The following is a 7979-nucleotide window of genomic DNA, read 5'->3' as shown; positions in this document are numbered from 1 at the left end:
CGGTGCTTTGAGGAGGTCTGTGCACCACGGCCAGACGGGAGCTCAGGCTGAGCTGATGCTGGCGGCGGAGCCCCGGAGGAGCTACGAGCGGGGCTGCGGGTGGGGGCCGCTTCGCTGGGGGCCCGGGCGGCGGTGGGCGGTGGGCGGGCTGTGCAGCCGGGCGGGGTGCAGCGGCCAGATGTGGACGGCACCGCTGGGTGCTGAGGGGAGCGGGAAGCGGGGGGGGGGGCGCACCATCTGTCTGGCCGGGGGGTTCAGGCTGCAGCCTTCCCGCGGGCCCCCTCGCCCCCCCCCCCCCCCGCCTGCGCCGCTTCTCCCGCGGCAGCCCCTGGCAGGGCGGGCTCCCCCTGGCCGGGCCGGGCCGGCGGGGCGGCGCTGGGGGCGGGCTGCCCGCCGCGGCACCTGCCGGGGGCGGCCGGAGGCGCCGCCGCTGCCGCCGGGCTCCGGCGCCCTCGTCCGGTGCGGCTGTGAGCGCGGAGCCGCCGGGAGGTGCCGGCGCCCCGGGGCACGGGGAGGTACGGCGGGAGCGGGACCGGGGCGCGGGGAGCGGGGTGCACGGAGCGGGGTGGACGGGGAGCGGGCTGCGCCGCAGCCGGCGTGCGGGGGAGCCGCGGTGCGGGGGGGGGCCGGTGTCCCGCGGCCAGGGCAGAGATGCAGCGGGGCGAGGGCGGGGCGATGCGCGGCGGCCGGGGGTGCGCGGGATGCCGGGGGGGCATGGCGGTCGGGGATGCGCGGGGCGCCGGGGGGCACGGCTCCCGGGGTGCGCGGGGTGCACGGAGCGTGGCGGACGGGGAGCGGGCTGCACGGCAGCCGGCGTGCGGGGGAGCCGCGGTGCGGGGGGGGTCCGGTGTCCCCGGCCAGGGCAGAGGCCCCGGCGCGGGCAGGGCAGGGCTAACAAAGGGCGGCGGTCCCGCCTGGCACGGGCGGAGCCCCCCAGGGGAAGGCAGTTGGAGGTGGCAGCCCCGTCCAGTTCCAGGTGCCATGTTCTTGTTTGGTGGTTTTGGAGCCTCTGGATGCGGGGAAAGAAGGGGTGTAGCATCAGGCCCCGCCATGCTATGCTTCCATCTGTCCGTATTACTCGGAGAGATTCTCCACGTGCGACATAAAACCCATCTCTTTGCTCTGGTTGCACGCACACCTCTAGCAGCACGGCATTCAGCTACCCTGTCTGTCCCTGCTGCAGCTGGGCCAGGGCTTTGGTGTTTGAAGGGTCCCCTTACAGCACTTTCTCTAGAAGGAGTTGCTGGGCATCTGAACAGCAGGAGGTTTCTGTTGGCGCACACAGCGTGGCTGTTGCATGTTTTAGTAAGTAGTGTAGTGTTCTTGGAGGTAGTTCTGCTGGCAGGCACCTTGCAATGAGATACTGGGAGAGAAGCTGAGAAATGTTATCACCTGGTTGGAATGACCCACAGAGTCCTTAAAATGGCTAAGAACAGAATTATATTCAAATGTAACATTATCAGCCAGCATCTTTGGGAGGAATGTGACCCGCAAACCTCCTTTGTGCATTTGCCTTCACTGCAATTTTCTCCTCAGCTTCCTCTGCCCTGAAGCTCCAGAGGTCCATTTTCTCTTCTTCCCTGCTATAATGCCTTTTAAAGCTGACCTCTGCATGTTCTTCTGCCTATACTCAGCCTTAAATTTCCTATCTGTTCAGTGCTGCCTCTCCATTAGGTGACACCAGCAGCACCCGTTCAAGCACGTGCATTTTTCATCCCAAACCTTCGTTGTGTTTTGCCCTCTTTTGCCCAGCAAGCAGCAGGGTGTATCTCAGCAGCCTGGTCTGTTTTCTCAGCAGTGGAGGTCTGACTCAGGCCCTACTAGGTGTTCGTCAAAGATTTTCCTCAACTCCAGTAGGAACAGTGTTAGGAAAAAATCACTGCCCTAAAACTCTGATTAAGAGAGGTGAAGTCTAGGCCAGCCTGTGCTTGGGAGGGAGAAGGGTGCTCCTGCAGATTCGTAACCTAGGGATTTAGAGGCCTGAGGACTTGTGGGCCCATACTGAGTGATGCTTGGCACCTGTGGTTCTTAAATCAGAGGGAAGTTCAGTTTGACCAGAATAAGGATTACTGTAATTTGTAATGGGAAGTCCAGGCTGTCATTTAATAATCACAGAGGCTTTTCTTCCAGGGATCAGGACGCCAGAAGCTTAGGTACAAAACATTGCTGAGAAGCCAGCGACTACATACAGTCAGCTCCAGCCTCCTTGGCATTGCTCTGCAGAGAGGGCTGCTACTGTGGCAGGTGGGAGTCCTGCCTCTGGGAGACAGGCAAGCTGTGATTCCACAGCAGCCAAGAGCCTCATCAAACCTCCCTGTGTTCAGTAGGTGGCAAACAAGCAGACCCCGGATTCTTTATGAGGAGAAAAGTGATGTGATGTAGAGCCCTTCTCCCTCTGCGTAGTGGCCTAGCTCTTGGCAGGAACAGGAGAAAAGCTGTGCTCCTCGCAGTAGGATGCGGTTGGCATTGGTGAGCAGCTGGACTTGGGAAGTGTGCTGAGGGGACAGCAGCGATGGGGAAAACATCCTTCCTGCATTTGTTTAGTTAGGATGGACCCTACTTGAATGGTAAACCCTCCAGGTGAGCAATCGTCCTTCACCGTGCTGTTCGCAGAGCATCTGGCACGGTGGGGCCTGGTCCATACCTGGGCTTCCTCACCTCAGTGGCAGTGTAAGTATGTAAAATAAGCAGGATATGACATCAAATGGGGTATTTTATAATGCCACCATTCCCTAGTCCTGCATGATTCCCATCAGAATTTCTAGCTTGGTTAATGTTTGTTTAGACAAAGAGTTATGGCCAGCACTGGGTGTTTGGTAACTGTGGCTCAGTGTCTGGCCTTTGGACATCCAGGTGAAGACTGCAGTACCTCTGCTTCTGGAATGGCGTTACAGGTGTAGGAGAAGGGGTGAAACCTGGAATCAGGGTTTTGAGGGCTGTGATTCAACAACGCGCAGTCAATTTTAAACCTGTGATAGGCTGACTTGACCCTTAGCATGGGTTTCAGCAGAGCTAATGTGATGAGTTCTTAGTACTCGCAGTGGCGAGCTGACTGAGTTTATTGGATGTGGGAGTAGAGAATGGCTTATGGTCATTATTATGATCAGAATTTCAGGAAGGATTTTAATCCCTTGTGCTCCTTCTGCTCACAGAGCCCTGACAAAAGTGGCTTGATCCTGCTGGCACAGCACCATCTCTCCCATCTTCCTCTCTGCCCCTGGCAGGGAGGTACTCAGCCTTCCCAGACTGAGCAGCATGCTGGGAAAGTATCTGCGTTTTGGAAACTCATCTGAATATGCTTTTCTGGACCACAGGGTACAATCAGTGAGACCCAACAGGGCCTCTGGCTCTTTCTTTTTCTTTTCTGTGTTCCTCCGCTCCTCCTTTTAACTGGTGAGAATGTGAGTGAGGCTGAAGGATGTACAGTTCTGACTCTAGTGTGAGATGTAGGTGTTCAGCACATGCCAGAACGGAGCACCAGTTTCACTCTTGTCAGCATGGCCATTAACGTGAGCATGTCGTGATCATTATGATCAGCAGGATCAGGCCCACCATAGCCACAGTCTTCACACTGTATCAGATGCTTGAGCTATCAGAGCACTGGGAAGGAGAACCTATTATTGATGTGGAAGTGGAATGAAGCTGATTTTTGCTAGCTGCAGGCCTAGCCCCAAATCTATGACAGGTCAGACATCTGAAATTAAGTAGTAATTGCCCGTTACAAATGCTTATTCATGAATGTCCCCAAGTGGAAGCTTATTTGTGCTCTGGATTCCTGTAAGAGTGCAGTTGGGAGTCTTGAGTCTTGCCACACAAAGACTACCTTTATAACACCGGGCATACAAGCAAGCTGCACAGTAGGGATAAAGCGCATTGCCCTGAATGAACAATACCTAGAGCTCAGCTAAACTCCTGTAAACCAGGGGAAAGACAATGACAGTGTTTCCCTAATTCTTGTACCAGTTTTAGACAAGGCCTGACTCCAGTCCAAAAGCAGGATTTCACAGCCTCCCGCTTTCTCACCCACCCTGTCTGACAGCCTCTGAGATGGCACCATCCCTCATTTTGACAGTGGCAATCAAGCAGAGTGGGTCACCCATCTCCTGTCACTGCGGCTGCCTCTCACTCGTGGATGCAACACGGGTGCTCCCCCAGGGTCATCTGTCCTGCAGAGGAGACTGAGAAGGATGTAAACTGTCGGTGTGCATGCTCATCTTCACAAGCGTTTCCCTCTTCTTGGCAAGTGCTGTGTTGAAACTAGATGATTCACTCCAAAGAACCCAAAGTTGCAACAGGATATAAACATCTCAAACTTTGTGATAGCCAAGTGGAAAGAAGCAACGCATAAGAAAAGCCTGTGGATGTTTGAAAGCGATGATTTAGGGGAGTTGTTACCAAGTCTGAGTGAAAAGCTTGTCTAACTGTGATGTGATGCATGCTTGCCTGTATTCAGACAGAGAGCCACTTCTCTAATACTTTACATTCTAATTACACCAGTGCTTAGTGGCACTGTCCTTTGAATTTAAAGAAACATGAAGAATTTCAATCATCAGTTGTTCTTGATGGAAGAGAGGGTTGGGTGGGGTTTTTTTGAGAAAGCAGTAACTGCTGTGTTGGCTCAGTTCTAGTGGTAGGGAGAGGGATAAGAAGGGTAAATTTGTACTTTTGAAAGAGGAATCTGATGAAAATGAAACCAGCCCACTTCACCCTGATTAGATTTCATCATGTTGTGACTTCAGAATGCCTTCAGCATCCTGGCAACAAGGGCAAAGATTTGAGAAATGTCCAAAAGTTAAAAAAACATAGTTCCTATGGATTATCAGTGTATCTGTTTTTTAAAAAATCTCATCCTCACTATTCTTTCAGCAACTTAAAATAGTGTTGAAGAAAAGTATTCAGGCAGACAATAAAAATAGCCAGGCCAAGTGCTCTCCAGCAGTGACCTGATCCTGTCTCATGTGTTACAGAAGGCACAGATTCCTTTGCAGTTACAAACAGGCTCCAGACTGGAGACAGACTCCATTTCAGACTAATTTAAGTAAAGTACGTGATGATAACTGATGCTCAGCACACAGTACAGTTATAGTGGGGACAGGGCCCCCCGTGCAAGATGGCTGCATCCTAATCATGCTATGGCAGCTTAAGTTTCCCGGGATAGATGGGAGCAAATTACATGCTGTAAGGCATAGCTCTAAAAACTAAGCTCCAGCCCTGATGAAGAGATCAAACCTGCAGTATATTTGCCTTAATATTGTGTTTTCCCATCTAGGCAAGGAGAAGGAAACTGTATTTTTACACAGCTCACAAGTTCTTTTTAAGCAGATTTCCCAACAGTTTGTCAGTTAAGGGTATGTGTTAGTTCTGGCTGTTCCAGGTGCAGAGGACGAGGAATAAGGTAGCAAGCATTAAAGAGAAACAAAAAAATGCAGGGGTAAAAGAAGGCCTAGCAACAGCATATAAACAAACCCAAAATGTAGCTTGTCTCAAGTGAGGGGCAAATACAAATCCGAGTATCTTCATTGAGCTACATCAGTCGAAAGACCTGGCACCATCATTGTGTTTCACCCAGTGTGAACTCCTTTTGGTGATGAGACAAACAGGAAAGCTGGGTCTGTTTCCAGGCTCTGGCACAGGCACCTTCAGCAGAGTCATCTGGCAGAAATTAAGCTGGGCTGGTTCCCTTCCCTGGTTTGCAGTGTGGCTGCATGCATGGTGCAAGACGGCATATACTACCACCCAGGGGCAGGAACGATCCATGGGGAGAAGGAGAAGCTGCAATATTTGCTCTTGCAGCCAAGGAGTTTGCCTTGTGAAATCGTTGTATTTGTTTGTCTTCCTGTGCAGACATCTTTTGCCTGGGAGCTCTCTTACTTCATGCTAATTTGAGGGCTTAATGCATTGCAGTCCAGACATCAGGACGGGGCTGCTCTGCGTCAGGGAAGAGAGCAGTTAAGCCAGTAAGCCTCTCTGGACCAGAGTGAGGTGTGTGTTGAGAGGTAGATTGAAAGGAAAAGATTTTATGGGCCCCAGTGACTTTATTGTGAAGGATGCCAAACCTTCGGGCTGGAAACTGTGGGCTATCACTGTGTGAAGCAAAAAAAGGAGCTTAGTTTCTAAGTGGCTAATGAGTTTACTACCTTGTTTCTGTCAAGGGTTTTGCAGGGGTGATGCTGATTAATGTCATGTCCTTTCCCCAAGGCTATCCCCTTCCTCTTCCATCTCACCAGGCTCAGTCTGACACCATTTGTTAGGCTACTTGTCCCTGATTTGTGAGGAATAAATATTGACACTGATGGCTGCTTAATAGGATTTGGGTTTGCTGTTCACTCTGTGAAAGAGTTTGGCACTTCTGACTCAAATGACAATTTGTGTTTGGGGCTGGCTCCACCAAGACTAATTTTGGAGGGTTTTTCTTTTAATGAGGATGGTCACAGTGTATCCTGTGTATGAGCAGAGGCTGAGACTGGGGATATGTATTGCTTTTTCCTATTGGCATGCAGAGCGGAGCTTTCCAGACTTTGACTACAGATCATCACATGTCCCTAGCAAAGATGTGGCTTCCTTTGAGAGGGTGCTGATGTTCACACCGGGGAATAATATTTTTTCATGTTGAGCTGTCTTCTGTTAACTTGTAAATGGCTTTCTTCTGCTTAGCTGTGGAAGACCTCAAGTCAGACTGCCAGTTAGCCCTGCAGCGGGTCGTCATCTCCTCTGCGCTTTCTTGTGCTGGGAGCTGCTCTAAGGAAAAGCATTTCAAACTGTTTCAGAGTGGCTGGATTTTTAAGATGTGTCTTAAGTGACTTATGAGGAAGGTCCCATTAAAAGCTGATAGGCATTTTGCTTAAGTGGGGTTTTCTGGGTTTCCCCAGAGCTGTGAAAGACTCCTTATCTACAGAGTAGCACCTTCACGTTCCTGGGAACCCAGCAGGATTTGAGACATTTCCCTGGAGATCAAAGCCATATGCTAATCTGTAGTGTCACTTTTCTTAACTGTTCCTTAGGTGCTTTGCTCCATTGGTACTCAAGGGCAGCATCACCGGGGAAGACCCTGACCTCATCCAGGTGTGTGTGTATGTGCTTTTCCCCACCTCCACGAGCGCTAATCCAGCCCTGCAGCACATGCAGTAGAACATCCACAGTCCCAGCTTCAGATCTTGCTTTGACCCCAAGGAATTATTTGGGTCTGGACTCAGGATTGTCAGACCAAAACACAATAGACAAGGTGATGGGGAAGAGGGGGAAAAGTTTTCCTGTTGGCAGGGTGCATAGAAAGAAGAGCACCCTGGGTGCAGCACACAGGGCTATGTATGGGAAGGATGCTTATGATATCTTTCAGCAGGAGGAAGGCAGAGGTCTATTTATGCTCCTAAATGGCCTGAAATGTCTACATTCCCCAGTCCTGTGATTAAAAGAAAAATGTTCATGACTTCTTTACTCTTAGCAGTTGTTCACATATCAGTGATGACGTTACTTAATCCTGTTTCTAATGTAGGCTGTATAAGATTTCATCATGTAGAGAGCTATGAGTTAAATCTTTACTTAGCCGTGCCACACAAGGACAGACAGCATCCCACCAGGGGCTAAGACCCGGCTGCTGGCAACTGCGAAGGTTTTTGTGGCTCCAGTGTTAGTTTCTCATCCATCTCCATTCAGCGTTAATCATGAGACTTGAGCCCACTTGTCTTTTCCACCCTTACAATGCTTCCCCAGCCTGCTGAAACTGGAATAATTGCTTTATTGTCGCTTACAGCCCTCCCTATTCTTCACCTCCCTCTTGCTTCCTTTTTTAAAATTAGCTGCTCTGTGCATGTTCCTGAGCGTACCCCTCACCGCTGGCGGCAGGAATGTGCGGTGGGGTGGTGGTGGGGCTGCCTTTCCCGCACCACTGGCACCAGGCTTGGTGTGGCTGCCCCCACCTTGCGCTCCAGCTGGCTTCGCAGGGCAGGGGTGGGCGCTTGGCCCTTGCCATTGTTGGAGGA

The 7979-nt window shown here is 51.5% G+C and overlaps 1 protein-coding gene across 1 annotated transcript in view; it reads left to right on the top strand.

Annotated features, from left to right (window-relative positions):
• The first annotated feature begins 406 nt into the window (after positions 1-406).
• Positions 407-7979, top strand: part of SHROOM3 (shroom family member 3) — a 52177-nt gene continuing 44604 nt past the window's right edge. The window contains exon 1 of the mRNA XM_055797000.1: positions 407-515. The gene's annotated coding sequence lies outside the window, so the exon portion shown is untranslated. The remainder of the gene's footprint in view (positions 516-7979) is intronic.

Source organism: Falco peregrinus, chromosome 2, assembly GCF_023634155.1.
Source record: "Falco peregrinus isolate bFalPer1 chromosome 2, bFalPer1.pri, whole genome shotgun sequence".
Classification (NCBI taxonomy): Eukaryota; Metazoa; Chordata; class Aves; order Falconiformes; family Falconidae; genus Falco; species Falco peregrinus.
Note: the sequence above shows the minus strand (reverse complement) of the source record. Positions and strands in the feature narration are given on the sequence as shown.